This window comes from Anoplophora glabripennis, unplaced genomic scaffold (genome assembly GCF_000390285.2).
Source record: "Anoplophora glabripennis isolate ALB-LARVAE unplaced genomic scaffold, Agla_2.0 scaffold466, whole genome shotgun sequence".
Lineage (NCBI taxonomy): Eukaryota > Metazoa > Arthropoda > Insecta > Coleoptera > Cerambycidae > Anoplophora > Anoplophora glabripennis.
This window is the reverse complement of record NW_019416918.1, coordinates 409851-420813: the sequence shown is the minus strand read 5'-3', so window position 1 is coordinate 420813 and position 10963 is coordinate 409851. Positions and strand designations below refer to the sequence as shown.

The 10963-nt window shown below is 32.1% G+C and overlaps 2 long non-coding RNA genes across 2 annotated transcripts; one reads left to right on the top strand and one right to left on the bottom strand.

The window, feature by feature from the left end:
- Window positions 1-1790: 1790 nt before the first annotated feature.
- Window positions 1791-2339, bottom strand: LOC111692018. Its single transcript, XR_002763120.1, has 3 exons — window positions 2225-2339; window positions 2020-2109; window positions 1791-1970 (listed from the first exon to the last, which is right to left on the bottom strand). It is a non-coding gene; the product is annotated as an uncharacterized LOC111692018 (long non-coding RNA).
- Window positions 2340-2629: 290 nt separating this feature from the next.
- LOC111692019 lies at window positions 2630-4282 on the top strand. Its single transcript, XR_002763121.1, has 3 exons — window positions 2630-2880; window positions 2988-3070; window positions 3320-4282. It is a non-coding gene; the product is annotated as an uncharacterized LOC111692019 (long non-coding RNA).
- The last annotated feature ends 6681 nt before the right edge of the window (window positions 4283-10963 follow it).

The following is a 10963-nucleotide window of genomic DNA, read 5'->3' as shown; positions in this document are numbered from 1 at the left end:
TCTGTTCTCATGAGCATTGAAATTTATTTCACTCACTAGCGGGAACCATTGCGAATACATTGATATATAATAATATTCAATTATGTTAGTTTCTTCGACGATTTGTGTCCTCATCTGAAGCTCTGTTACATGGTAAAAATATACATACTAAATCGCCCCCTTAAATCAGTTGAAGTTTCTTATAAAAGTTGTAAAGCATACCTACAGTTCTACATAAAAATGGCTTCTTGACTTTTTCTTGTAGCATTAAAATTAACAGTTAGGGAGACTGGAAGTTAAGAGAAGATTTCAGAAATATAAAAAAATCATAACAAGCAGAAAAATTAATGAATTTTCTATTTTTTTTTTCAATCTACCCTAAAAAATGTAACTTTTCTTTTCAGAGAAATAGATATAATTTTTAATTATACTATTCCATTGATTATTTAAAATAATGAATAGTTGCCTTCAAATATTTTTTTACGTTTGTTTTTTAGACAGATACAAATTTTTTTTTTTTAAATCACGTTCGCTTTGTCGCACTCATGGTACCGAGGTTGTGGACAACTCGTATGCTTATGACAAAGATAGATAATTTCGTTCGCTATAAGTACGTGAAAATAATTCTTAAAATGTAGGGTTAGGATAACAGCAAACGCATGTTTTACAAACGCTTTTTTTAGTTATTATTTTATTTGGGTAACAATGAATAAACAAAACATCAAGGATTTTATTTTTGTGCTTACTTTTGTTCTACACGTTTTACTTTTCAAGATTTCGGTACCTAAAATTGCCAGAAATTTCACCATTTCTCGGCCAGGGATATGGCCACCTTAAGATATTACACTGAGCTTTGGTGTAATATCTGAAATCGTTTTCGAAATATTTAGAAAAAAAACGGATTTTAAATTTCTTTCGACATCTATCTCAGAAAGGAAACATTTCCAGACCCATAATATCATGAACTTATTTACTTATTTTCACTTACAGAACACGTCCTTAAAATATTTCCTTTTCCTCCCGAAACTGTATAAGTTATAATAAAACTGTAGTTTACAATATTTTTTTATTTTGTTGCCTTCATGACCCACCTACCTACTTTCTGTAGAATATGACACAAATTCTTATATCAAAATATTAATTTTCTCAGGGACAAGAAAAATAATGTGGTAAGACAAAATAATTTCAAAACCTGTATCCTCTTCTCTTTTTATAATGCATATACTTCAGGCACAGCTCATACAGCTCTCCAACTGTCTTGGCGGGAACGGTTAGCGTCGATTCCGTCGCGCAGCGTTCCAGCGGAAAAGAGGGCTTAGGCGTTCGTTCAGGCGAGTAACGACAACGGGTAGTAAGAATTGCAATCATAGGCGTGGGTCAAGGATATTTATAATATTTATTTTCTCCACGTTAGTGGGGGTTGTGACGTCATCGCGGACCACAGATAAATCTGCATACTCGCATATTGTTATAAGATGTATTATTATTATTATTATTAATATGGGGTTTAAAATGATTTTGCTTAAAATATATACTTTATATAATCCGCAACGTGACACCCGGTAAATAAAATTATAGTCAAGTTATACAAATTTCTATTTTTTATTAGCAAAAGGCATGTACATATTTTAAAGATCGCAAGAAGTTAATATTGTAAGTTTTTAATTTAGATAATTATGAATGTTTCAACTTCCACTAAAATATGAAAATTATTATTTTCTGGTTCATTTGCACTTTCAAAAGTTGTAACGTTTAATTTTTACCTTAAAAGAAGGCATGTATATTATTCTGAAAACTGAAACACTCAGTATTTATAAGGTTTTATTTCCTATTTCTTTAAACATCTCTATCCATTCAAAATTTGTATTTTCATTCTAAAATTTACATCACACTGTATAGATAAGATTTGATCTTTTATGTTAAAAGGAAAAGGATATTCGTATAGTCCACCAATTGGGTTTTCCTTGAAGAGATTCCCTTTGCATTCCTAGCTAAAAAGTAATTTTATTAATAAAATAAATAACATTTTGAAAAACGTACCTTTTTATAACGGTAGACAGGAGTGTTTATCGTTCCTTGGAGTTTTTGTAGGCGGCAAGTGGCATCTCGAAACGCAAAAATGCTGGGACCCTGAAATAAAGATTAAAATAATAGTTTATAAATATAAATTTTGTATAACCTAATTCATTTCGTGATATGGTTTAGAGATTGTTTACGTATCTAACAATTAATTAACGTAGCTTACCTTAAAGTGTATCTCTTACAGGCTTCTTAAATTTAAAATTAATGTAGTCCACTGGGCATTGATTCTTGTTTGTTTATTTTATTTCAAATTTGACATCTCGCCATATTGTCTCCTTCTTCTTCCGTGATTATTGATCGACTTAAATTAAGTCAAGTAGAGTCTGCGCGGTACAGTGTTGCCCGATTGTGCATAGCATTTTTAATGTTGAAAACTCCCGATTATGACATCGTCTTATTTTAGTTAGTTAATTTACACTTAGAATATAGTATTATAGCCTTCCGTTGCATTGTTGTATCAGGAAAAACCAATATTTTCAATTATTTCCGACATGCTTGACTGTGATTGGCAGAGCTATTGTCCAATCACACTATGATTAGTTTCCAGGGGGGGTTTTTCCGCGCGTTTTCTGGGTGGAAAGACAGGAGAAGGTTAGATTTTTTGGAGGGTGTGTGTGAATTGGTGGCCAGTGAAAAATCTATGATTTCTGAAATCATCTTTAATTAGGAGCAATTTTTGTGGCCATTTATCAAGAATTTAGGGGTATATAGTGCTGTGGATTATAGTATTTTTGGTGTAAACCCCTTATTCTGACTTCTTATGAAGGATCACTGACACCACGCCGTGTGAAAATCGTATCCCCAGGAAAACGAATTGAGGTAGGCATTAGTTATTAGTTATTGTACATTTTTAGCGGTAATTCAATAATATTTAGTAATAGTTCAGTTCAAATTGCAAATTGTAAGAATTGTTTCCTTATCATTAGATACCATAAGGTCCGTATTCGTCTGTCCGCATACGCAGATAGCCTACAAGCGGCAAGTTTTATAAAGAACCCCTTAGTTAAGGGTAAGTATTTTTATTATAGTTATTTTTCTTTTGTTTTACATTTAGCCTTTTGTAATAAGCTCTATACTTTTGTAGCTGTAGTAAAATTTAACCATATAGGCAATGGCATGCGACGTTGCCAGTTTATTTTTATTACTAAAAATTTAGGTAAATTAATTTGTTAAAATAATACGTCACGTTGTGACCATATATATCATATGTATTGCGCCATAGCATTAAATTAATGTTCTTTTTTTAATTTTCCATTAGGGTTTTTTTTTGGGGACCACACACTCTTGGAATATTTCCTGAAAGCTTGATTCCTTTTGTTTTTGAAGCTGGTCTTCTACGTAACAGCATTTGGAACACTGTTGACGTTCCTGTACGTATTCAAATATCTCCTGTGACAGTCTCAGCCAAGCATTACGCAATCGGTGCTACCACGTCTACCATCATTCGTCATCCCATAGGAGTTTTGGTACAGTTCCATGGAAGATCCTCTACCAGACATATTTCTTGGATAATAAAGGATATCACGCAAGTTTTTGAAACAAACATTTCGCTTTTATTTTTTTTGCTCTATGCTTAAATTTTGATCGTAACATTAAATTATTAGTATTGGTAATTTGCTATTGCTTAGTAACATTTATTATTTGCTTAGCTTTACTGGCTTAGATCCGATTGTTTGCATGTTTGCGCTTTTGTTAATATTCTTTATTTATTGGCCATATTGGCACATTTACATTGTTGTTTTTTTTTTTATATATTTTCTCTTATTTTTCCGCTTTATTGACTAGATTAATTGACAGCATTTTGTAATACGCTTGCGGAAATTAGGGGTACTTATCTGCTTATTTACGGTATACACCTGCTTGTGTGTATTTATGCGCATGCGCCTGAGCTCAAGCGACGCCATTTCGAAGCCTATTGCCTGTCTTTTGCATTTTGCTTAAATAGATTTTATCTCCCTAATCTCTAATCGTTTGCGTAGCTAGTCTCAATATTTGCTTTTGCTATTAATCAAAATACTATTTCAATTTTCAGACAGTATTCAGTAAATATACAATTAACTCAATAAGTGTAAATACGTAAAATAAAATATATTCATCTTGTGTTGTACTATTATCGTATTTTATTTATCGTCGACCTCTTTTTGACTATTTTCGGAAGTCGACAGTCAACTATTAGGGTATTTGTACGGCTATAGAAAATTTGTCTGGCGCCCTGTTAACATCTAGAAAACCACTCCCTTCTCCACAGAGTTAGCCAAATACCCAAAAGGTATAACATTGACGAGTTGTAGGTCCCAAAGTTATATAGAAATACTCATTTTACTGTGTTAAATCTTTTCAAATATGTTTAAAGTTAAGTAATTATTATTTAAATGTGTACTAGTAACTTATTTATTCCGTTGATATTTTTAAAAGAACTAAGCACATTAAATATTTTCTAAACTAGGTACTGTAATAAAAAAATGGTAAGTAGTAGGTAACAGTTTTTTATTAAATAAAAATAAAACAATACAAATGATTAAAACTAGTGTTGTAAAGAAGAGTTTGCTTTTAATGTGCATTTATGAAAATATTAATAATATATCCCGAACAAGTTTCATTCACAAAATAGTAACTAGTTTCATTACAAAAAGTGGTGATATTTGTAACCACTGGCGGCTGATAACATTTCAGGTATACGTCTAGGGATGGCAATTTTTGAAAAATTATAGATGTACGACATCAGTGAACGTCACATTGACGGGTTCAATGCATTAAAAGAAAAACATCAATCTTTCGATATCTTTTCGCATACCACAAAATAATATAAGTAGGTAACTCTTATGGATTTGTGGTATGGATAGAACTTCTGCCTTCCACTCTAAATATTTTTATATTTTCTATTAAGTATATAGGAAAAAATACAATTAAAAAATTAAACGATATAAATTCAATACAATAATTGATTTTAATGAGCGAACTGTACTGTAGTTAATATCACAATGATTAGATATATTAAAATTACATTACATTAGTTGTACGTGTTGATAAATAAGATGTATTAGTTTGTCTTCTTATAAGATGGAACCGAGTTTATTTTCTTTCAGTGCTACTAATTTTTGCATATTGAAAATTAAATTTATTTTTATCAACATAATTTTATTATATTACACATTAAATAAAAAAAATGATGATTAATTGATATCAAATCATAAAGGTACACAGCGATCTGAAACGCTGTCGATACATCGATATATCGGTTCTTCCTCCTTTCTTTGTAACTCTTCTTTCATTTCCTTTTTTTTTTATTATAAGTTTGTGTCCGTAAACTTGGTACATCCCGTGGTTTGTTTGGAAGAAATAATGATGGCATAGCAGTTTTAAGAAATTTTCGTGGAGGCAAACCTACAAACTAATGTTTAATTGTTTACAACATTGAACAAATAATGTAATTATTACCTAATAATTCATTTCTTATATCACTTCTTATATCATAATCATTTTCAATCGTCTGTCCGCATACGACGTCTAATCCATTATTTTCGAATAGTGTCGGATACAAAATGTTTTTCGTTGGGAAAATTATGGTAAACTATTTCCGTATTATCTGTTTTCGTTGAAATACGGCTGTTATTAAAGCCATACATAGTAGAACGGCGCCACGGCATCTATTATGAAAGATTATAGGTTACCACTAAGGCCGGTGTCCCATGCATCCGAATTCCGACGATACGAAGGTCCGAAAGTGTTCCTATTGGTTAATATATATTCAAATTTTTACCGCTCATTTTCATCCGAAAATTTTAAAATTCATACGATGTCGGAAAAAGTAGAAATAATTTTAACTTTTGTCCGAAATCGTATGTTTTTTAACCACACTTTTTAAGTTTTTAACATAATATGATTGTTGTTTGGTAGATTTACAGTGAAATAAATGTTATATTATAACGTCGAATGTAGAAAATATAATGCTACGTATATTTCCTATGATATATGCTTATGGCTGTCATTTAAAAATGTTTCACCTTCATCATGTAATAAATTCCATGGTTCTATATTTGATTTCTATGAGATTAATTTCGGATGCATTCATATAATCATTCGTGTGAATACTCGACGGCCAAAATTATAGATAGTGATTCATCGCTAGCTCATGGACTAGTAAGGGGGATGAAGCGTGCCGGGAATGAAAATCCATTGGTGTGTAAAAGGCAACAAGATATAGAAAATATTTAAAAAACATAATAAAACATAACATTTAATATTTTTTACGGTTTGCTACAACCGGCACTTTGATCAATTTTAATTATTACAGCATTTTAAAACGTCCCAGTCGTGTTTTTTTAATTTATAAATTTATTATAGCCATGGAATTAGACCCCTCGTCTACGCTTATGCTATGACGTTTGTCATGTCGGGCAAATCAAGTCCGTTTACACCCACTAAAAAAGCATTTCCTTATTTCCTACCAAGTGCAAAAGACAGAGATAAAATATAGATCGACGTTCAGTGTAACTCAGTCTATACACGATTATAGATTCTACCGATGTGCATGGCGAGAGGCACAAAGATAAATAATATTGAACCGTATAGAAATCATTTTATATTTTATACGCATTATGGTATAGTGTTTTTATATTATGTATTAGGCCGGTGTCCCATGCATCCGAAATCCGATGTACGATATCCGAAAATATTTTAATTCGTACGAATGATAATAACGAGCGTTCAAATAAAAACGTGGTCGAAGTTGGCTCTGACACATTGGACGTAGGGAGTAGCTTATAGCGACCAACTTAACCTCATTTCTCAACGAGCGGTATAGCAGCTGTTAGTTTCAATAACGTTAATGACTATATAACTTTATTTTAAAGAATAATCGTGATAACAATAACGAACAATTAAAGGAGAACAAACAAATCTTTTTTTAACACTGTGTGGCAGGTACCGACTGATACTCCCACCATTTGTGATAAAACACGTACAGAAGTTCTTGGCGCATTTTCCATTATTTGTTGGACATTTTCTTTTAATTCTTCAGTCCGCTTTTTAGGTCGGCCGCTTCCTTCTTTTCTTGTTACATTGCCCGTTTCACGAAAAACATTAACACAACGCTGAACTGCACTTTGAAAAATTTTGTACTCAACAACGCCGGGAAATTGATTTTGAAATTCTAGGAAACATTCCTCAATAGAATACTTCCATATTCCATCAATCTTGCGTCCATTTCTAAAGTAGGACTCTATGATAAACACTTTTTGTTCTTGAGAAAACACCATTTTAAACGCTTTTTAAAACGAAAATATTCAAATTGATAGCGGCGATATAGCGCTTTGACAGATGACGTTTAAGTTCATTTGCTATACGCTACGCCCTACGTCCAAATTTTCAGAACCAACTTGGCCACGTTTTTATTTGAACGCTCGTTATTATAATTCACATGCATCCGAAATTAATCTCATAGAAATCAAGTATAGAACCATGGAATTTATTACAAGATGAAGGTGAAACATTTTCAAATGACAACCTATATATTATAGAAAATATACGTAATATTATATTTTCTACATTCGACATTATAATACATATAACATTTATTTGACTGTAAATATATCAAACAACAATCATAGTAAGTTAAAAACTTAAAAAGTAGGGTTAAAAAACATACGATTTCGGATAAAAGTTAAAATTATTTCTACTTTTTCCGACGTCGTATGAATTTTAAAAATTTCGGATGAAAATGAGCGGTAAAAATTTGAATGTATATTAACCAATAGGAACACTTTCGAACCTTCGTATCGTCGGAATTCGGATGCATGGGACACCGGCCTTAGTCACTCTTTATAATTTCGGCCGCCGAGTATAGTATGAATTAAAATATTTTCGTATATCGTACATCGGAATTCGGATGCATGGGACACCGGCCTAAGAATTATATTATTTTCTTACAACTTACCATATTTATTAGTACAAATAGTGTACAAAGATTTAAAAAAGTTCTACAATTTACACACACTGCTGCTAAAAGTTTAAGGAAGAAGATATAACACAAATTTATTAAAAGAACGCACAAGCACCATAAGAATACACAGGCTTCTTACAAATCCAGGTCCGCGGTGACGTCACGGAAGAGTGGGAAAACGGCCAACATTGAAGGTATAGGGATCGAGCAATCCTATGTATTATAAATTCCTTGGGCGTGGGTATAATTTCGTTGATTTATTTTTATTTTATATAATAATGAAAATGAAGATATCTTATTTGGACAATTGCAAATGCCATTTGCTGAGCTCATTTGTAACACTGAAAAGATATTTCAAGATAATTTTGAACAATTATCCACAAAAAATAACATTTGTAGAACATTTCTTGAATTAATTAAAAGACTACCTTTTAGTCATCCGTGTCATTCTTTTCCGAAAGAATTTGTACTTAGGTTATATTTAAGGGTTAGAATTTATTATACGTTATAAACTATAAACCAAAATTTTAGGAATATTCAAAAAATAGACTTATAATAATGGAGAAATCTGTAATTATTATATTTTTAATACTATACAGGGTGATTCACAATTTATCCAAAAAAATTTGGGAATAGATGCGGCATGAGAAATGGAGTCAATATCGTAAAAAAATTTTTGTAAAATCCTTATAGTTTCCGAGAAAAAAATTATTGAAGTTGGACTACTTTCAAACACTACTTCGCTGGACAACTGTAGTCTCTAGCGTCATTCGCAATACGCGTGAGAGCCACGTGGCGTCAGCGACTCCCAATACAATCGTCGTTGCGGTAGTGTTTACAATAGCTTTTTAGTACCCAGTTAGTGTCAAAAATGGCTTGTGTATAGCAACTCGGAGTTGATGGATATCGTTTTAATTCATGGTGAAGCAAGACAACATTTGTGTTATGGTGAAGCAGGACAACATTTGTGTTAGTTTGTAGAAACTTAGTAAGACAGGATCAAATGTGTTTACACGTCGGTGGACAAAATTTTAAACAGTTGTTGTAACATCAGGTATGTCAAATTATTTTATTAATTAAAACCACAAATTAATTTCATTAATTAATAATAACAATAGCGGCAAAATCAGTTGAATTTGCTGATATAAAATAGGTGCTATAAAATTCTATTTATTCATTTCCTTGCGAAATTCTTTTAAGTTTTTGTCCGTTTTTATCACTGTCGCCGTACCGGTCGCATTGTGCGAGGTCAGGTTTTACAGTGCCGTGCAGAAGTGTATTTTGAAATTATTTTCGAACTGCCCTTTTTGATTTTTTCTTTACAAAATCGTATTTGTAAGAGTCCCCTGAATCAATAAGTTGGATAAGTTCTGAATCACCTTGTATTATATTATTATATTTTTTTGTATATTCTATTGTAGGTATGTTTTATAATATGTATAAGTATTAGTCCAGGCTGTATCGTTGCTCCCGCTAGGAACATTCTCATTCGATTTTTTTTTCATAATCTTACTGAAAAAATGACCCTTGAAACATATCCGCATGTTGACAGACGTTACTAATGGTCAAAAATTGTTTAAACAATTTTTTTAAACAAATTCGTAATTTTCGATTTATTCGCTCGAAATACATTTTTATAGGCTTTTTGGGGTATCCTGAACAAATAAGTTCATATGCAACTTTTCTCTAAAATCTACCGTTTTCGAGATATTAACGATTTTTTGTTCGAAAAAAAACGTGATTTTAACCATTTTCTTCTCTAAGGATTACGTCAGTAAACAGGAGCTTACAACAAGGAATTTTAATTACTCTTCAAGGTTTCTTTTAATAATCTGTATTAACTCCAAGTACAAAACCTATTACCTGTCTAAAATACCCATTTTCTGCTTTTAATGTCATACCACGTAATATTCTAATTCAAATTTCATGTTATTAAAATTACCTACTACGGTACTGTCAGGTAGAAACTAAATATTTTATTTCAATAATAAAATTTCTTTTAATCCGGTCGCGACTATTCCGCTTAATCTGAGAGAGTTAGCACGATTCCGTCTCGCTTGGTTCTCGACCGCCACATCAAAGGCGCCGACACGGTCTCTTCTATACTCGGCGGCCGAAATTATAAAGAGTGACTAATACATAATATAAAAACACTATTACCATAATGCGTATAAAATATAAAATGATTTCTGTACGGTTCAATATTATTTATCTTTGTGCAGCTCGCCATGCACATCGGTAGAATCTATAATCGTGTATAGACTGAGTGACACTGAACGTCGATCTATATTTTATCTCTGTCTTTTGCACTTGGTAGGGAATAGGGAAATGCTTTTTTAGTGGGTGTAAACGGACTTGATTTGCCCGACCTGAGAAACGTCATAGCATAAGCGTAGACGAGGGGTCTAATTCCATGGCTATAATAAATTTATAAATTAAAAAAACACAACTGGGACGTTTTAAAATGCTGTAATAATTAAAATTGATCAAAGTGCCGGTTATAGCAAACCGTAAAAAATATTAGATGTTATGTTTTATTATGTTTTTTCAATATTTTCTATATCTTGTTGCCTTTTACGCAGACACGCCAATGGATTTTCGTTCCCGGCACGCTTCATCCCCCTTACTAGTCCAAGAGCTAGTGTTGAATCACTATCTATAATTTTGGCCGTCGAGTATAGCTGTATATTATTAAGCTGTGCTTCAGGCCTGCAATTTTTTGTTATGTGTAGTTACACACGTGCTTACACAAAAAAAAAATATGACACGCCCCTAATTATTGATGCCTCCCAAAATTCCTATTAATAGTCCACCGGCTCGCCTCCTTTAAAAGTAGTATGCCTTTTAGGTTGGAAACCTTTATCTTGCGTCGAGTGTACGAGGTTGATATTCGCGCTCAACGAAGGCAATGTTTTTTTAGAAGGCGTTCACCGCGCAACTATTCTGTTTATTTCTGCGTAT